Consider the following 20,858-nt stretch of genomic DNA (forward strand, 5'->3'; position numbering starts at 1 on the left):
ATCCAACCCCTACTGAATTTTGCCACTTCAGCCTTTGCTATGGATATGTGCGCCACTAAGCGCAGAACACAGCGGTCGCAAGTCTCACTACAAATTGCTCAGAATTGGCAAGTACATGCACTGCAGAAACTACAGCCACCAGCAGATCAACCAGAAATCAAATATATAGAACGCTACTGTAGGCTTCAAGAAGCTATTTGTATTCTCCTATGGCTATTTTCTAGCCAAGTATCAAAGGAAGCACACTACTATGCCAGATGAGATGACACTGAGTTATTGCCTAATAGAAATCCAACCCCTACTGAATTTTCCCACTTCAGCCTTTGCTATGGATATGTGCGCCACTAAGCGCAGAACACAGCGGTCGCAAGTCTCACTACAAATTGCTCAGAATTGGCAAGTACATGCACTGCAGAAACTACAGCCACCAGCAGATCAACCAGAAATCAAATATATAGAACGCTACTGTAGGCTTCAAGAAGCTATTTGTATTCTCCTATGGCTATTTTCTAGCCAAGTATCAAAGGAAGCACACTACTATGCCAGATGAGATGACACTGAGTTAGTGCCTAATAGAAATTCAACCCCTACTGAATTTTCCCACTTCAGCCTTTGCTATGGATATGTGCGCCACTAAGCGCAGAACACAGCGGTCGCAAGTCTCACTACAAATTGCTCAGAATTGGCAAGTACATGCACTGCAGAAACTAAAGCCACCAGCAGATCAACCAGAAATCAAATATATAGAACGCTACTGTAGGCTTCAAGAAGCTGTTTGTATTCTCCTATGGCTATTTTCTAGCCAAGTATCAAAGGAAGCACACTACTATGCCAGATGAGATGACACTGAGTTATTGCCTAATATCCTTTAAAGGGAACCTACCACCACGATTCTACCTATAAAGGTAGAACGGGTGGTAGGTGGATGAATGGGACGTGAGGATAGTCCTTTTTAGAGCTTATCCTCCCGTCCAGGTTATCTTTTAGAAAACTTTGTAGCGCTGATATGTAAATTTTCTTAAGCGGCTACTGGGGGGTGGAGCAGCCAGACATGAGGCTACACGTCACGGCTACTCCACGCCCCAGTAGCCTATTTTCTCCTCCTACCGTTTAATCTTCTCCTCATAGCTGCGCGTCCTCGTCCGTGTACCTGGCGTTCTGAGGCCGGAGCTACTGCGCATGCACAGAACACTGCAGAAAGCCAAGTACTCGGATGAGGGCACGCAGCTACGCGCCGAAGATGAAATGGTAGGAGGAGAAAATAAGCTACTGGGGCGTGGAGTAGCCATGATGTCTCATGTCCGGCTTCTCTACGTCCCAGTAGCCGCTTAACAAAATTTACATATCAGCACTACAAAGTTTTCTAAAAGATAGTCGGGACATGAGCATAAGCTCTAAAAAGGGCTATTCTTCACGTCCCATTCATCCACCTACCATCCGTTCTACCTTTATAGGTAGAATTTTGGTAGTAGGTTCCCTTTAACTGTCCAATTAAGTCTTCAATATTACTGTTTAAATCAAAAAATTTTCACTACGCTACAAATAAATGAATGCAACAAAAACACAATGTCAGTAGTCACAAAATGGAGATTAAATAGTTTGATTATATAATTAAAAGATTTTTATGGCCTCTCTAAAGTATGCGGAGTTGTCACCAAGATGGGGCGCCATTGTAAACTACAGGTCCCAAGATCCTTTAGTTCTCAGTAACTCCTCCTACCTCTTATGCTCTGCTCCCGTTGATGATCTAACATGTTTTCTTGCTCTGTTACCATAGTAATGACGTGTAACTGCCACATCACCACAACACTGGCCATACTAGATGCACTGCAACCAACCAACTTCAACCAAACATAGTGGTGATCACATGACCTGCCCAGGCAGGTGCAGGACATGTAACCAGCGGCCATCTTCTGCCCTGGGTCTTCTCCGCACAGAGGAAATTAAAGGGACAGTAGCATTTTAATTTGTCATTACAGTGTATGTCAACAGCATTTTTCTGCTAAGGGGAGAAAAAAAAACCAACTACCGTAAATACTCGTGTATAAGCCGAGTTTTTCAGCACAAAAATGTGCTGAGAAACCTGACCTCGGCTTATACACGAGTCAATAAAAAAATAAAATGTAATACTCACCCTCCGGGGCCCGGATCCCGAACCAGACGTTCTCTCTCGTTCCCCATGGGCGGCTTCTGTCTTCTTTCTTCTCTTACCGGCGGAGTCGCATCCATGCGATCTCCCTGCCGGCACTCACTATGATGCGGCGGCGACTCTCTCGGCAAGAGAAGAAAAAGACAGAAGCCGCCGGGAGCCGCTGCCGGGGATCGGGAGCCGCCGCCGAGAATCGGGGGTGAGTATCGCCGGAAAGTGAGAATTAAGTTTATTTTTTTAATGTGCTTAACATACAGGGGGCAGACTGGCTGTATACCACTTGGGGCTAATTTTACACATAAAGAGCTGTGTGGCAGCTTGTTTTCTGCGTTACAAACTGCACTTCACAGAGATATTATTTATTCTTCCATGCCGTGTACTGGGAAGTGGTAAAAAAGTTCCAAATGCAGTGAAATTGGTAAAAACCCACATTTGCAATGTTTTTTTGTGGGCTTGGAATTTACAGCTTTCACTGTGCACCACAAATGATACGTCTACTTTATTCTTTGGGTTTATACATTTACAATAATTAAAACCTCCTCTACAAAAAAATTTTTCCAGATTTTTCCATTTCTGTCACTGGTAACTTTTTCATACTTTGGTGTACAGAGCTGCGGGTGGTGTCATTTTTTGCTACTTGATGACGTTTTCAATGCTCGCATTTTTAGGGCTGTACAACCTTTTGATCACTTTTTATTGAACTTTTTTATCTTTTTCAAAATGCTGATAGGCTGCTATAGTGCAGCACAAAACTTGGAACTGTGCATGCTCCAGACGCCGAATCGAGTGCAACAAGGTCATATGAAGTTAATGAACTGCCACCCACCTGGAGATGTAAAGATCCGGTGCCAGGTATGATGTGGTGGGTCATACCATCTACCCACTTTTATTTTATAAACATTACTTCTTTGTAAAATCTTAAAGTACTCGAGCTGTGCTCTTTATGACGCAGGCTGATGACCATAGATGGGTAGGTTATATTAACTTTAAATAGACATCAATCATGTGGCAGTCAGCCCTAAACCAGAGGACTCCAGTGTAGGCGAAACATGTCGGGTAGGCTTAGCTGATGTGTTTGCCAGCAGACAGTAGTACGCATGTGTTATGAATCTCTAGGGACCATTAGAAAGGTTATGTTCTAGGGATCAATAGACCGTGATAAGATTAAAAGGCTCTATAATACAGGGCTAATAGGGATAACCAGCAACTTGTTATTTTACAATATAGGATCGCCAAGTAGGGGGGGGGGGGAGTGATCAAACCCTCCTAGATCAGAATACTGTGTTGAATAGAGGAGAGTATCTCCGAACCCCCGAACACCACGAGTTCAGTTACTGTCTGTGTTAATTATTTTCACAATACTGTTCTTAATGAGAAATACAGTAAAGATTACATTTTGACCACTTATTCTAGCCCTGGTGAATAAAGGGTTTTGTGGTTGCAAGCCGGGTGACTATTGGTCGATTTATTTGATTACTCAAACACACAGATTTTTCCCTAGTCTCAGCAGTCTCATTTTATGTAGCAACCTTTTATGTAGTACTGTATCAAATACCTTGGAAAAGTCGAGATACACAACATCCAGAGCCTCCCGCGGGTCCAAAACTTACCACCTTACCAATCATATTAGTCTGGCAGGATCAATCCCTCATAAACCTATGCTGATGCTAGGTTGCAAGGTTATGCACAGTGAGATACTATAGGAAAGCATCTCTAATAAAACACCTCAAATATTTTTTGTAAGTTAAACTCACAGCACACAATTCTATCAGTACCTGGGGGCGTTTTCCATTTGGGCCTAGTGATTTGGCTATTTTAGTGGTGTTGAGGCGACGTAGAACCTCTTCCTGGGATAAGCAGCCGACATTTAATGGAAGATTAACATTAGATGGCTTGACTAGTAGACTTCTCGGAGGATGCGTCCTGAGGAAGGAGGGGAATTCTCCAAAATGTCATTACTTGTCAAGGCATATGGCGTCTCTGTGAGCCACGAGAAGTCAGTGTGGACTATTGTATATCTATGGACTCTATTGGATTATTGAAAACTTTGGTGATGCATCTTTACATTATTCCATGTGCATTGCTGAAAAGAATACACATGAACAACATGACGAATTATTCCCGTAGACTATTTTCTGGACACTTGAGAAACAAAACCTCCCCAATTATCAAAAAAATTTTCCGCCATGGTATCTTTATAGTACTTCGATACTCTCTTGTTGAATATATATTGCGATGAGCAAGACTTTTTGTAGAACTAAGGGTTGCAACCATTTTGTTAATATCCAGCACTTAGATGCCAAAAAATATACATGTAGTGCTAAAGGCAAAAGTGAAATCTAAGCCATCACAGTTGAAGAGCAACAATCTGGGATGCCTTTGTAGGCATATCCTAAATTTGTCCTGCACCTGGGCAATGACTTATTGCGGGAATCGTTAATTATCTGTACAGGACCAAATCCTGTGGCATTAGTCAGTTAAAGGTGCAATAGATTACTCCATGGGTAGGATTCAAATTTTTGAACCTTTTCCCTTCTTTGCACGTGTGAAGTTCATTACACCAACTGTAATACATTTGCAATGTTTAAAATGCACAATTATTACAATACTTAAATCAGCCTTTTTGTATCTAAAGTGATTCCATTTACATTTAACATTATAGCCTAGAATGTAAAGAGGACCTGTGTTTTAGGGTCCCAAATCTACCTGTCTGAGGGCTGTGTGGAGAAAAATAAAAGAACAAAAAAAAAACTTTTATACTGAAGATCTAGAGCCTCCTTTCACGATGTAGCAGATGAGGCCAGGATAATGCCCCAGCCTCATTGCGCATGCACTGTACTTACATTGCTTGCACAGTGAAGCCGGGGTGTACTACAAAGGCTTCACTTGTTACAATGAGCAGGCACTGAAAAGACCGAGGGTGGATGTGAATATAAAAAGTTCATACGCCCGTATATAAAATAATAAAAAAAAAAACGTAATGGGTGATTTGGGACATTAAACCACCAATCCATAAGGACCTTTGAGTGGTTCAGAGACTCAAATTGGCATGACAGGATTTTAGTTTTGAATAAATTTTTTACATATCTACTGCACTATATACAAAAAGAAAGTCCAGGCAGCACGCTGTAATCAAACCTTAATGGGTGCCAGCTGTATTGGATTGGATGCCACTGAGCCCTCAATATTGGATATGAACCCTGCCAGTAGTGCCTTGTACTCCCTCAATTTTGTCTCACACTCTACTAATACTCTACGCCTATACAATGTCCTCCCCCAGCTCCCAGGCAAGCGCACCAATCTGTGGCCATCGGCACCCTGCTCCACCACAGCGCCTCATTGGGTAAGCCACAAAGAGGGTGGTGTCCCAACCTAGGGAAAGGAACCAGGGAACTCCTGGCCTCTCCTGAGCTACATATAGCCCACCAGAGGTACTTCAGGGATCCTCACTGAGGATCCCACTGGGTCTCCCGCATGGTCAGGAAACCATACTGAGAAGGAGGTGGTGGTACAGACTTTTAAAGGGCTGGGATTCCTGTCCCTGGGGGCGGACCACTCTCTCTCTCAGTGGTGCTGTCGTGGCGAGGGGATAATATAACCTTTTGTTATTAGAGCTCCAAAAAACACTAAATTATAGATTTTTCTAGAAGTGACACACAACCCAATTCACCCCAACAAGCACTCTCAAATTTTTGATTTGAGGAAACCAAACCAAAATCAGTTATACAACAACAATGGAAACCTCAAAACTTAGCTTGTTCGGGGGTCCATGAAGAGAGAACAAAAACTTAATACCAAAGGTATAACTAGTATACATTTTAGTTTCCTTTTTAGGACATTATTACAAAAAAATGAAAACGTTCTACATTTTACATTTTTGCTCAGCTGAACAAAACATTTGATGTCTGTTTTCGATTTATAGCTTATTCTCTACATACAAAAAGCGAAGCTGGTGACAAAATGCTTCTGAGAAACAGTAAGAAAAGATGATAGACATGTCAAACCTTCTTTGAAGGCTGCCGCAAAATCTTGTTACAATGATTACCTTTATTACAGAGATTATACAAATCTTGTTACTCTGAGGGAAAGGCAGCGGGGGAACGACACACCAAACAGAAAACAAAAGTATTTGTACATCCAAGCTTTGGTCAGTAAAAGATGAACAACTTATGTGACCTTTGAACAAGGAGAAAAAGATTCATGATGAGTTTTAACCTACAGACTGCTTAAATGACAGTGACGGCAATAGAGGAAAAAGGTAACCGAATTACAAAGACTAATCCAGAGCTTAGAAATAAATAAAAAAAAAGAGAAGAAAAATAAATAAGAGGAATGAGATAGAAACTAGAATACGAAGATGTATAAAATATAGATGAGAAGCTTTCAACGAGGATGTGAAAAGAGTTTTCATGCTGGTTCAGGTGAAAAAAACAACCCCTAAAAAAACAGTACAGTTCAGTAGTTGGTTACGGTAAAGGCAACTAACTGCCAATGCAAACAGCCTAGAACGGAATGTATTCATTTTATTTGGGGATGCTTCCGACCCTCAATTTCACAATCAGTGGAAGTGCCATCATTGTGACCCCCCCATTGATTACCAGGCATCCCTTATCCCTAGAATAGTTCATTGGATTCCTGCTTAGAAACCTTTGGTTAACAAACCAGCTTACCCAGGACATGTTTCATTATTGAACCCATAGAATTATACAGTTAAATGCCACAGAAGAAAGAGAACCTAATACGGGAAAATGTATTAATCAAATCTCGCAAGATTGCAATAATAGGAAAAGAATTCTCCTCCAAGAAATTGCTAACAAATGAGAACAAATTTGCTCTGCGTCGCAGTATATTGAATGATCATGTTACCAGGCTGTGAATACGATACAAGTAATAACCTGGATTACATCTAGAATCAAAAGAGGCCATTTGGTTTGTACTTGATAATATTCTTGTCTATTACCATTTGAGCCGAGTAAATTGACAGCGGGAATCCTAATTCTATCGCTTTCTTTTTAAACACACACAATTCGGTCACAAGAGATGTTTCTTCAGCTCCATATATTTAATTGCAATCCAAGTTGATCCTTGACAGCTTGTGATTACTTCTTGGGTACTGTTCACTGCGATTTTTTTTATTTTTTTATAGCTATAAAAATAACTCAGTGTTACAAACGGTACGAACATCCCTCATCTTCAAATGATGTGCTGAAAATAATGACTGGGACGAGAAGACTGGGACTAGCAAATTGACCTGCACTAAAGCGGAGCACTGGCATTTCCTCCATGATAAGCTGCGTAGAGATGTGCAATCTTCACTCTTTACCGCTCCAGTGAATTATTTAATACATTTCCTTTAACAACAGACAATTCTTTCTTCAGTACAAGGGTTCTAGCTAATCTATTCTCACAAAGCTCACATGGCGGTGTTTCTTTAATTACATGGCCATCAGTTAAACAAAAGGAGAAAAAAAAAGTGGAATTAAAAAAAAAAAAAAAGACAATGATCCAACAAAAAAAAAATTGCAAATTATTCACCCTATTGTTTCTCAGTATTCACCTATTTGGACATGCAGACTGAGGACTGAGACACATGGAGCTTGGAGCTTCCACTTGCTGCTGGATTTCCTTTATCCGGTAGCATAAAGTACAATCAATAAGGGTATATGCGGTAATACACATCACTTGTCGGGATTTAGTTTTGTTGGTGCACATGTGGGAACCATCCATTATGCAGTGAGCACCCAAAGTATTCAAACCCCTTTAAAGGAAATCTACCATTTGTTTTTATGCATTATGAACCAAACATACCTTGAGAATGCTGTAGCTACACTGATGCAGAAACATATTTTGTATAATCTCTGAACTGAGTGGTTTTGGTGAAAAAAAATTATACAATTATGATAATGAGGCTCTGTCGCTCCGCGCTTCTCCTTTTACCCTAATTATGCACTGCTTCAGCCTTGTCCTGCCCAGCATAAGCCGAGAAAACTGTCTTCTTTGTGTTGTCCCAGACAGGCAGAGGTAATCAAGCGCTCCACCATCCCCCAGCTGCTGTGTATGTGTCATCCTGTTCAGGTTGATTAGTCCTGACTGGACAGTTCGGTCAGCTCCTGTGTATGTGGAAGTAATGTGTTTATGTATTGCAGCCATTCTGGACCCAGCTTTCCCAAGATATTGAATATTATAATAGTTTTTTTTGAGTAAAACCACTCAATTCAGGGATTAAAACAAAATATGTTTCTGCATCTGTGTCGCTAGAGCATTCTCAATGTATGTTTAGTTCACGATGCAGAAAAACAAACGGTAGATTTTCTCTAAAATTTCGCTCTTTGTTTCATTGCAGTCAATGAAACAAAGTTCTTTTTTTTGCGCGCTCATTAATGTACGATTTGAGGCTCATCTCAACAACAAAAAATAAATGTAGATATTTTTGTGAATTTATTAAACAAGGAAAACTGAAAAAAATCACTATAAACTGGGAAAAAAAAAAAAAAAAAAACTTTTCACTCGATCTTTAGTGATGTAAGAAGCATGCAACTGATACATGCTTCCTGCATCAAAACAAGGTCTCTCCTGCCACCAGCTTTTATCTGGTAGGGAGAAGAAGCGTGTGTCCCTGTAACCGTCTGACTACTCCCGGGGGCGTCCCTGTAACCGGCTGACTACTCCCGGGGGCGTCCCTGTAACCGGCTGACTACTCCCGGGGGCGTCCCTGTAACCGGCTGACTACTCCCGGGGGCGTCCCTGTAACCGGCTGACTACTCCCGGGGGCGTCCCTGTAACCGGCTGACTACTCCCGGGGGGCGTCCCTGTAACCGGCTGACTACTCCCGGGGGGCGTCCCTGTAACCGGCTGACTACTCCCGGGGGCGTCCCTGTAACCGGCTGACTACTCCCGGGGGCGTCCCTGTAACCGGCTGACTACTCCCGGGGGCGTCCCTGTAACCGGCTGACTACTCCCGGGGGCGTCCCTGTAACCGGCTCGCTATATGGAGGTGGGGAATCTCAGGGACTTTAGTACTCTGGAGAAGGGGAGGGAATCCCTTTAACTTCTAGCTACACTGTGGGGCATCCCTTTGACTGCTGTGACCCCTTTGACTTCACGGAGGTTAATATTGTCTAGAAGGGAAAAGGGATACAGTAAGAAGTAGCATAGCACTATAATTCCTATCCTGTATACAAGCAGTGTTCTTAAGTTGAATTTGTATGTAAGTCGACACTGTATATTTTAGAATTGTAGTTCGAGGCAATTTTTTTTTTTGCCCCAGTGACAATTAGAGTTTCAACATTTTTGCTGTAATCGGACCAAGGATTATAAGTAAAGCTTCATTACAGACACCTTACAGCTGATTATTGTAGTCTGGGACCATAGTAAAGCATTCAGAGAGCTTCAAAAGAGGTCACAGTGGGCAGAGGGGTTCGTCTGTAAGTTGGGTGTCCTTAAGTAGGGGACCACCTGTATATGGACACAACACACTACTACTAATAATATCCTGAATGTATTGACACCACATAGTACTACTATTCCTATTCCATATAAATATGGGCACAGTACTGCACTACTACTCCTACCCTGTACATATGGATATTACAGTATTACTGCTGTTATCCTATATACATGGGCACAGAACATCACTACTACGGTATATCGTATATATGGGCACAGCTTTGTACTGCTACTACTCTTATCCTGTATAAATGGTCGCATCAAAGTATTACTACTCCTATGCTATATATATGTGCACATCTCAGTACTACTACTCTTATCCTGTACATATGTGCACATATTAGTACTACTAACCCTATCTATCTGTACAGCAGTACTGGTACTGATAAAGCCAGGTTGATGTATATAAATGGAAGAGATTCCCTTCACATCTGTCATCATGGACAGTTCTGTAAGATGAAAGTGCAAAGAATATATCTTGTTGTGAACTTAAAAAGAGGAAACAGGTGGATTTGGCACACCAAACCACCCACAGGTCCTTAGGAAAACCTTCAGAAATGCAAATCAATGGGAATGGATGGTGAATAGAAGGGTCAATGTGTCTATTATTCTATTCCATAACTGAATGAACATAGGACATCATGATACCCAGAGAACAAATATACCAAGTAAAAAAAAAATACTTTACACAGTCTTGTTTCTGTTGTTTTTAACACACAATTTTGCAGAGACTGTTATTTTTTCAGTTCAATGCAACTGATGGATGTCATCATACAACAACCTGATGGATAATTGCTAATCGTATGGTCTTTTGTATTAGTAATTTTTTTTCCATTGTTTTGCTCCTTTCACAGAACAGAAACCTCCAAAGTTGATGTGATCCCAGCCCAATATGAAAAAAAAAAAAGATATATTTGGTTATAAAATACTAGTGGGGAATTTATTGCAACAAGGCTGCCTTACTGTATGTCTTGTACATTGCTGTAGTGGAACTATTACACGGTCATTAAAAAAAAAAAAAGATATAAAAGAGTCCAACGGCACTACCTGGTGTCTAATCCGGGCATATGCTTCTTTTCTTATATTCAGCGGGGGACTGTGTGTGGAGATCACAGTACTGCCTCAGGTGGTGCTCAAGTCCTCAGATATAGATCAGTCGTAATAGTCAGATGATGTAAGATAAAGAAATGGATGGCACTCACCGATCTTCAGTAGCTTCAAGTGTTCCTTCTTTATTTAAATGAAGACATACTCACAGAGTGTACATATATGGGAGGAAGGTGCAAGCAGAACTCCTGTAAGAGGCAACAGCCGTTTCACGCCACTCGGTGCTTCTTCCAGCCTCTATGTGCAGTGATTAAAAAGCCGAACCCTTTTATGCGCCACAGGTATCATGACCCACGTCGCTATAACTTAGATCACACCAATGACTATCAGGGCAAGCTCACCCTATAAAACTGCTCTCTAAGAGCACACAAGATCCCATAGGACAGTGATGGCAAACCTTTTGGAGACCGAGTGCCCAAGATACAACCATAACCCACGTATATGTCGCAAAGTGCCAACATGACAATTTAAGCAGTAATTTATTGGACCATGCTGTATCACAGGTTTTTGTTGTATTGGCGTCCTGAGTTCACCAATACAATTGAAAGGTGATAGAGAAATTTGGATTGTAGCTTCCGGCCAAGGTCCCCTGAAAAGGAAGGATCAGGTAACAGAGCAAGAGCTCCAATCAATCTCTATCCACAACTTCTTGCTCCTCCTGTAGTCCTGGCAGCCAAGGATGTTTCTTTAAAATAGCACTGAGCATGGCACGTCCTGGGCTGTATTGGATCACAGGGGAAAGCCTTAAGTCCTATCCGGCAAACTCTATACTGGGTTTTGCAGTTGATGAAGTTCTTTAAGTTTATCTCATGACCTCCTATTTCAACCACCTTCCCTCCCATATTGAAAGAGCAGCAACTACAATGTCCACATCTGAAATTCCCCAAAGGGGCATTGCTCTCTACAGTCATGGCCAAAAGTCTTGCGAATTATATAAATGTTAATTTTTACAAAGTCTACTGCATCGGGTTTTATAATGGCCATATGCATATACACCAGAATGTTATAAAGAGTGATCAGCTTAACAACAAAGTCAATATTTGAATAAAAAAATGAACTTTTTCCCCAAAAACACATTTCAACTTCATGGCCTGCCTTAAAAGGCTGCAGCTAACATGGTTTCAGCGATTGCTCCAGTAACACAGGTGTGGGTGTTGGTGAGGACAGGGCTGGAGATCAATCTGTCATGATTAAGTATCACTCCACTGGACACTTTAAAAGGAGACTGGTGCTTGGCATCATTGTTTCTCTTCTGTTAACCATGGGTATCTCTAAAGAAACACATGCAGTCATCATTGCACTGCACAAAACAGGCCTAACAGGGAAGAGGATCTCAGCTGGAAAGATTGCACCTAAGTCAACAATCTATCACATCATCAAGGAATTCAAGGAGAGAGGTTCCATTGTTGCCAAAAAGGCTCCAGGGCGCCCAAGAAGGACCAGCAAGTGCCAGGACCGTCTCTAAAAGTGTTTCAGCTTTGGGATCGGGCTACCAGCAATGCAGAGCTTGCTCGGGAAAGGCAGCAGGCAGGTGTGAGTGCATCTGCACGCACTGTGAGGTGGAGAGTCTTGGAGCAAGGCCTGGTGTCAAGGAGGGCAGCAAAGAAGCCACTTCTCTCCAGAAAAAACATCAGGGACAGACTGATATTATGCAAAAAGGTACAGGGAGTGGACTGCTGAGGACTGGGGGAAAGTCATTTTCTCTGATGAATCCCCTTTCCGATTGTTTGGAACATCTGGAAAAACAGTTTGTTCGGAGAAGACAAGGTGAGCAATATCACCAGTCTTGTCTCATGCCAACTGTAAAGCATTTTGCAACCATTCACGTGTGGGGTTGCTTCTCAGCCAAGGGAATTGTCTCTCTCACACTCTTGCCTTAAAACACATCCATGAATAAAGAATAGTACCAGAATGTCCTCCAAGAGCAACTTCTCCCAACTGTCCAAGAGCAGTTTGGTGATCAACAATGCCTTTTCCAGCATGATGGAGCGCCTTGCCATAAAGCAAAGGGGAGAACTAAATGGTCAATCATCAAGAGACGGGTGGACAATCAAAAACCAACAAATTGTGACAAAATGCAAGCATTGATTGTGCAAGAATGGGCTGCTGTCAGTCAGGATTTGGTCCAGAAGTTGATTGAGAGCATGCCAGGGAGAAATTCAGTGGTCCTGAAGAAGAAGGGTCAAGACTGCAAATATTGACTTGCTGCAGTAACTAAATCTTACTGTCAATAAAAGCTTTTGTTACTCATAATATGATTGCACTTGTATTTCTGTATGTGATAAAAACATCTGACAAACACACATAAAAACCAGAGGGAAACAGATCATGTGAAAATATAATATTTGTGTCATTCTCAAAACTTTTGGCCATGACTGCAGCCAGTTGTTTTTCATCCTACTACTGAATGAACTCTTAACCAACTCAGATCTTCTGGTCCTACCCCTGCGGAAACTAATGAGTGGGCCCTCATCTGCCACTGCACCTAGGTCCTTATCACTCCTCATCATATACCAGTTGTTACGGATTACTTTCTTTACAGTGTCCGCCATAGGGGAGTAGTCAAACGTGAAAGAGAATCTTTCTTCTCTTTCCTTGTGCCCTTTCTCTCTATTTCTCAATAACTCCTTTTGATTTTTTGGTCTAACTTTTTTGTATGTGTGGTCTATTGTTTCCTCAGGGTAACCTCTTTTTAGAAACCTTCTTTTTAAATCTTTTGCCTGTTCCTCAAAACCCTCTTCAGTGTTGTTAATACGTTTTGCTCTTAAAAACTGGCCATATGGAATGGCTGTTTTTACTTGTCTCGGGTGGTGGTTCTCAAAGTGGAGTAGAGCATCAGTGGCCGTTGTTTTTCTATGGATGGAAGTACGGATCTCATTATTTTTGATTTCGATAAGAACATCTAAAAACTCTAATTTTTTGCTGTTTATAGTGCTCGTAAATCGCATGTTCATCTTGTTGATATTACTAAGGTAATCTACCATCTCCAGAAACATCTCTGCTGTGCCTGACCATATTATGACATCATCGACGAATCTTCTGTACATCTGGATGTATTTGATGTATGGGTTATTATCATTGCAGATGTATATGTCCTCAAACACTGCTAAGAAGATGTTGGTATATGTGCATGATACTGGTGTGCCCATAGCTGTGCCGTCATTTTGTAAGTACCACTCTCCATCGAATATAAATGCATTATGGGTCAGAATATATTGGAGCGCTTCACCAATGAAATTGGTGTAATCCTCTCCTTTCCCTGCCTTCGTTACAACTTCTCTGATTGCAAAAATGCTGACACGGGGTATGCGTGTGTAGAGAGGCCAACCACAGACCCTCTTGCCAAACCTGTTTATTGAGGGCTACTAAAAAATCGTTAGTGTCTTTTATATAGGAAGGAATGTCCTTTAGAACAGGCCGGAGCAGCCAGTCCACATATTGTGACAGTGGCTCAGTGATTGAGCCTATACCTGCCACAATAGGTCGACCCGGGGGGTTTTGGGGAAGGGGGGGGGGGGTATAATTTTTCCACTTGTGACCTTAAAAATGTTTTAAGCTGAATTGTATATTTCTGTGTAGGGTCCCTCACTAGCTTTTCATACGTTCTTGTGTCTCCTAGTTGCCTTTGGGCTTCGGACTTCTAGTACTCACTAAGATGACTATGTTCCCCCCCTTATCGGCGGGTTTTACCACCACTCCCTTATCTTCCTTCAATTTTTCTATCGCCTGATGTTCTTCTCTATTCATATTGCATTTCTCCTTTTTGTAAATAAGGGCATCCATCTCCTTCATCACTTGTTTTCTAAATAGATCAATGCCTCCCCCTTGCTGGATCTGAGGGTTGAACCTTTATTTATTACCCCCTTTGAAAGGCTCAATATCTGTCTAATCTAATCTCTTCTTCGCTTGCCAAAATCAGGATGCATTCTTGCTCGATCTTGGAGAGCTCACCTGTAACAAAAAAGCCAGTGGAGTCTCAACCTCTTTTCTACTTTGTTCCTTTTCTTTTTTATTTTCTTTTTGTGCAAAGAACTTTTAAAAGTATAGATTATTCCTTACCAAGGGGTGATCAATCCCTCCTGTAACCTAAGTCGTGTACTGAAATGGGCACCAGAATGGTTTTTACATTGTACTGTTTTGTGATTGATATCTAGGTATGATTTGCCTGTGTTGTTTTTATATCCAACGAACCCCATATGCCTCTACCGGTATCACAGTATGTTCCACGTAGTAAAGACAATTATACATTTTCAAAGTATTGGCAGCATTTCCACATACATGCAGGACTATATGCTACCCGTTTAGAGTTAAGTCTCAGCTCCCTGCCCTTTGGATCTTCCGGACAAACTACTCCATGCATCAATGCGAGATCCCTTAGTGCTATGGTGACCCCTAGCACTTTTGTCTCTAGGGGTTTTGGTTTTGAATCCCATGGGCTTAAAGTGATGACATTACATAAATGGAATTAGCGGGTTTAGATTAGAATTGAGGGGGACTCAAGAGGATAGGTCAAAAATAGTATACTGCAGGAAAACCAATTTAATACAGTTTCTCCATAGACTCTTCAAAGGCTGAAGCCACAGGTCTAGTATCCGGCCATAGGTTAATGGTTAACCTATGCCACGCATGTCAGGGGTAACGCTGACACGCAAAAAGTTAGACAGTGAAGCAAGAGCTCCCATCTGAACTAAACATATTGCGGACTTGCTACCAGCCAACACTAGAACAGTTTCCCACCGTTGTCATTATCTTAAAGGGGTATTCCCACTTCAGCAAATTAAATGTTATTGTTTGTATGATGAAAAATGATAAATTTTTCCAATATACTTTCTGTATCAATTCCTCACAGATTTCTAGATCTCTGCTTGCTGCTTGCTTTTATGTTTACTTCCAGTTGACAGAAATCTGACCATGATCACACACGGTCACGGCTTGTTATATCACAGAGTAATCAGAGCTGTGTGATGTAACGAGCCGTGCACCCATGTGCAATACTGAGGGAAAATAACTTTTAGTTTTCCGAGCTAGAAAAATCTAAATTACAGATTTTTCGAGAAATGACATGCCACCAGAGCTTGTCTTTTTTTTTTTACAAATTTGGCACACCAAGCTCAAATGGTTGGCCATCACCAATCTACAACCTAATCAAGATTCAACAATATATTTTGGACACCTTGGAAAAAAATCCTTTACACTGAAGGGCAAAAGAAAACTATTGCTGACATTGAAAACAATTACTTTCTAGAATTGCTACTTACTTCAAATGCACAAACTTTATGGTTATATTTGTGCCTCCAGTGACAAAAAAAAAAATAACATTGAACGAACAAAGAATCCTGAAAAAGGACTCAGTTTTTCAACAGCGCAAGAAAATTAAATGTATCTTCTTGTCCTCCAGATCACATTTTGCATAAATATAATAGGTATTTAAATATCCTTTGTGGCAATTGAACAGGTTTTATTGTGACCCCCTTGGGGAGGGGGGTGGGGGGAGATAGAGTTGTTAAATAGTCTCCAAGAAAAAAAGTAAATGGATCGTTAAATCAAATACACCTATAGGTGGAAGAATGATTTTGTGAACTGCTCTCAATTATTTATTACAAAACAACTATAAATAGGCCTGAAAAGAAAATGTTACAGCCGAGCTCCCGAGTCGGATTTACGGCTGGAATGATTTATTATACAACGTGTCTTCTATATTACTGGAGCCCTCTGGTATTACAGGCCCATATGGGCATATAATTTACAGGCACAACATCTTATGCAATATTATTCAGCATGACACAGAGTTCAAGCATAAAGTAAGTGAAAATGAAGACTGCCAGTCTGGGACAAAAAAATGAAAGCGCTGGCGATAATTCATCTGTACGCGGTATGGAATCCCCTGCTACAACCAAGACACTGGAGCTGCTCCAGAGGATCTTGGTTTTTATTACATATATTTTCCCTGTCAGTTTCGTAATTTCTTTTTGCATTAATAGATACTCTATGTAATTCTATACACATCACGTGTGTGTAGGTACAGGCGGTCCCCTACTAAAGAACACCTCATTTACAGACGACCTCTGGTAATTGTTAACGTACTTGAGCCCCAGGATACAATGCCGTGCGGGCATACCGCCGTGTGTTGGAGGTGAGGAGGAGGTGACCCCTCCTCCCTCCATAGGAAATAGCGGCACACGGCCGCACATCCGCCGAAAGATAGAGCTTGCTCTATCTTTTTGCGGTGTGCGTCCCGGATCGGTGCCACACATGTGTGGCACCGGATCCCCGCCGTGCCGCTATTGCCGTCTATGGGGACGTACATGCGGCCGCATGTACGGCCCCGCAGACGGCAGTGTGAATGAGCCCTAAGGTGTCTGTAATTAAACTATATTGTAAATCCTGGTTCTTGATAGCTCAACTGACAACTCAAAATTTTTAAAATCCAATTGTCACAGAAACCAAAAAAAAAAATTGGCTGGGGTTACAATTATTAAATATACAGTTCAGACTTACATACAAATTCAACTTAAGAACAAACCTACAGATTGGACCCACAGAGAGACCCACTCGGCGCTTCTCTCTACGTCACAGCGCTTGGGCATTAGCATAATAGGGCAGGCATGCAGAGTGCCGTCCCCGCCTCCCCTCATCCTCCCTTCGCTCCTGAGAGCCGGTGAGGTCACCAAGCCTTCAGGAGCATTAGGGCATTCGCATTGCCGGCTCACATGGCGGCTGCGCGTGCTATCACGAGGAGACCACCGAAGTCTCGCTGCCGGCTTGCAGGGTGGCTGCGCGTACTATCGCTGAAGTCTCGTGCTATTGCGAGACTTCGTCGGTCTCCTCGCCAAAGTCTCGCAATAGCACAAGACTTTGGCGATAGTAGAGACAGTGATGCACATGCCCTAATGCTCCTGAGGGCTTGGTGACGTCACCGGCTCTCAGAAGCGAAGAAGGGAGGGTGGGGGGAGGCGGGGACGGCACTCTGCATGCCTCCCCTAGAATGCTAATTCCCAATCGCTGTGACGTAGAGAGAAGCACCGAGTGGGTTATTAGCAAAGATAAGAATCTATAGTTATGATCCATCCTTTTCGTTTTATGTTTAACCAAAATATGTGCCTACACCAGCTCAGCTCCACTTATGTGCAGGTTAGTGTGGGTCAGAATGACCATTTCCAAGTGGTAGGTTTCCTTTAAGCATTAAATGGGCTCCTCTCTTCCTGAATAAACATCGAGTTATTTTTAAACAACAGTTTTGGTAGCAATTGATTAATATGATTTAGCTGTCCCATCTCATGTTAATACAGGGACAGTATTACTAGAATCTATACCTGACTAGTAGATTCTGACTACAAACAATCTTGTCTTGTAGTCAAGGTTAAAGAGAAATTATTTTCTTTAGTGACCGAAGGCTACAGTTACTAAGTAAATCTAGAAACTTGCTTTGCTTAAATATTTTACATAAATGGTTGCTTCCATTCATGCAGGATCTAAACAAAAGTAGAAAGTATAGCAAAAAAATTCATTTCTGACAACATTTAATCATTTTACAATATTTTAAATGGACAAGGATAAAAAAAAATGGTTAAGACTATTTTTCCAAAGATGAAGAATCTGACGAATGAGGAATTAGCGGACATAAGAAATTAGACAAAGAGCGAGTGTAGTGTGTGCCGTTTTGTAGATTGCCGTGATAACTGGTGATTCCACTGCAGGATGCGAGCGAGGGTTTGTTTCACATGTCATTAAAAGGAAGCATCCAATGTGCAATAAATGTATATGTTCCTGAGGAGCTGTTTTGATAACTAGTGAGATGAATCCATTAACAACTCAAAGTATATTTAGTCATATATGAAAAGCGGCTCAGAATCCTTTATCAATATGCAAATCTTGAAAATTGCACTGCAAGTTACACACAGCTGGGGTCAACAGGAGGATTTCCTCTGTCAGCCTCTTTCAGATGTCCCCCTGAGGGATTGACATAACAGACACTGATTTAATGAAAAAAAAAAAGTTAATCCCACCCCTGCTCAGATGTGACTGCTGAGGCCAGTCAGATGCAAAATAAGGCTATATTCACACTGCCGTTGCCCGCCCGTACCGGGCAACGGCAGTGCACGGGGAGAGGAGGAGGAGGTGAGCGCAGCTCACCCCCGCCCCTCTCCATAGGAAGTAATGGCGCATGGCGCCGTATTACTGCAAAAGATAGGACAGGTCCTATCTTTTTCCGGGTACGGAGCGGTACGGTGCCGCATATGTGCGGCACCGTACCGCTCCCGTAGGGCGCCGTGCGCCCATTGACGTCTATGGAGGACGTATGTCGGCCGTATATACATCCTCCATACGTTAGTGTGAATGTAGCCTAAATATGACAGAACCACGTTGTGACCTAAAAACTCCCAAGAACAGGAGTATTAATAAGTACAAGTATGTAAGGGGTTGAAAAATAAAAAGCCAGAATATAAAAAAAAAAAGTCCAAAGTAGAATATCACTAACAAGAAATAGAATCTTTAACATGATTTGTGAGGAGTGAACTCCAGTAACCCCACTGATCCTGAAGAAGTTAGAGCTTTAACACAAAATCACTGCCATGTCTTATGTTGACCATTTAGGCCCCTTTCACACTTGCGTATTTGACGCGCAGAACTTGCATTGCACTCTGACGCATTGTTTTCAATGGGTTTTTTATCAGACTTCCATTTTTTTTTAAACAAGCACACACGAGCGTTAAAATCTTACCATGCTCTACTCAAAATGTGAAAAATGTACCATACAAGTCTATGTAGATGCATCAAAAAATGCATTGCAACGCAAGCGTGAAAGGGGCCTTCCATGGGCTATTTGAGGACCTATGTTTATGGAATCACTAATAAGCCCAACCCTTTTTGGGGGGTATTTGTGGGGCAATCGCTTTTTAGAACCATTTCATCATGTACCATACAGTACATACATGTAGGAATTATGTTGGGGCATGGGCTTCAGACACATATTTGTTTTTTTCTTCTCTCCGTTGCACACCATGTTCTAGCAAGTAGTAGTGCTGGGGTACCGCATCATTTCAGTAGTGCTGTCATATGATCACTGGTAATATATAAAAACATCAGTTCAGTACAACAAACGATTTTTGCATCAAGACAGAAAGCAGCTGTCTATCATGCTCAGGAGAAATATATTGTAATTTGGGAAATTGGAGGTTTTTGAGAAGTGCAGATTACAGCTTGTATCAAAGATGTTTCAGGGAACAGTAACTAGCTTTGTTCAAGTCCCAACAGACCTCGCTGTGTATCCAAACGAGAGAATCTGAGTTCTGATAAATGGGCATTCAGTGTGTGCGGTGCTCGTCACAGATAACAAGCAGAATGACAACACTGAGCAAAGTCCACACTGAATCAGCAACCACAATCATCTGAGCAGTGGTTCACATCATTTGTTTCCAAAAACATCAATAAATTGTGTCACCCTGTATCCAACACTTACAGAAGATAGTCTAGGCTCGCCGCTGACTTGGAGGCTGGAAATTTTTATATCCCCAGATTGTGAATTGCTATTATGGATTGTTTTCTATTTAATTTTAACTCCTTACCAACTGGTAATGAATCTTTATAGCAAATGTTAAGGGGCCTTTTTCTGCAGCCACTGCACTGTGAATGGTGTAGTAGCAGTTTGGAAGCCCGGCTGGAAGCAACAAACATAATCCCAGTAAAGTAGCAAAACCAGTTATTACTATTTCTGCCTTTTGATTAGTAGATACACAAGTGCTCAGTAGAAATGGGCGGATTTGTTGAAATTCGGTTCGACTCGATTCGCCAAATTTTGTAAAAAAATTTGATTCGACCCGAAACGAATTGTAACGAATCACGTTAAAAACACAGGTAATTCCTTGCTGCTGAGAGCCTGTAGGGTGTTGTAGAACGTTGTGCCATGCTTAAATATGCATAGGGAGCCTGGTTTGATCTTCAAACAATGCTGTGTTTTAGTATGACACGCACATGACAGCCGCGGCTCTTAGAATCGCTTCACTCTACAATTCCATGGGAAGCGGGAACACAGCCTGATAAGGTCACGTCTGTGCCAGCTCGAAAGGACTGAGCTGAGGGCCAAGATCCCACTAGAACATCAAAAAGTGCACTCTTTTTACACTGACATCAGATGATTCCATAGATTATGACAGAA

At 41.7% G+C, this 20,858-nt stretch overlaps 1 long non-coding RNA gene across 2 annotated transcripts in view; it reads right to left on the reverse strand.

The window, feature by feature from the left end:
• Nucleotides 1-20,858, reverse strand: part of LOC140106608 (uncharacterized) — a 136,462-nt gene that overhangs the window by 106,861 nt on the left and 8,743 nt on the right. Inside the window, exon 1 of one of the 2 annotated variants that reach the window (XR_011850820.1) lies at nt 1,721-1,791. The exons of the other annotated variant lie outside the window; for it this stretch is intronic. This is a non-coding gene — a long non-coding RNA (uncharacterized lncRNA). Of the gene's footprint in view, nt 1-1,720; nt 1,792-20,858 lie in introns of those variants that run through there. 2 annotated transcript variants of the gene reach the window in all.

This window comes from Engystomops pustulosus, chromosome 11, assembly GCF_040894005.1.
Source record: "Engystomops pustulosus chromosome 11, aEngPut4.maternal, whole genome shotgun sequence".
NCBI classification, from domain to species: Eukaryota; Metazoa; Chordata; class Amphibia; order Anura; family Leptodactylidae; genus Engystomops; species Engystomops pustulosus.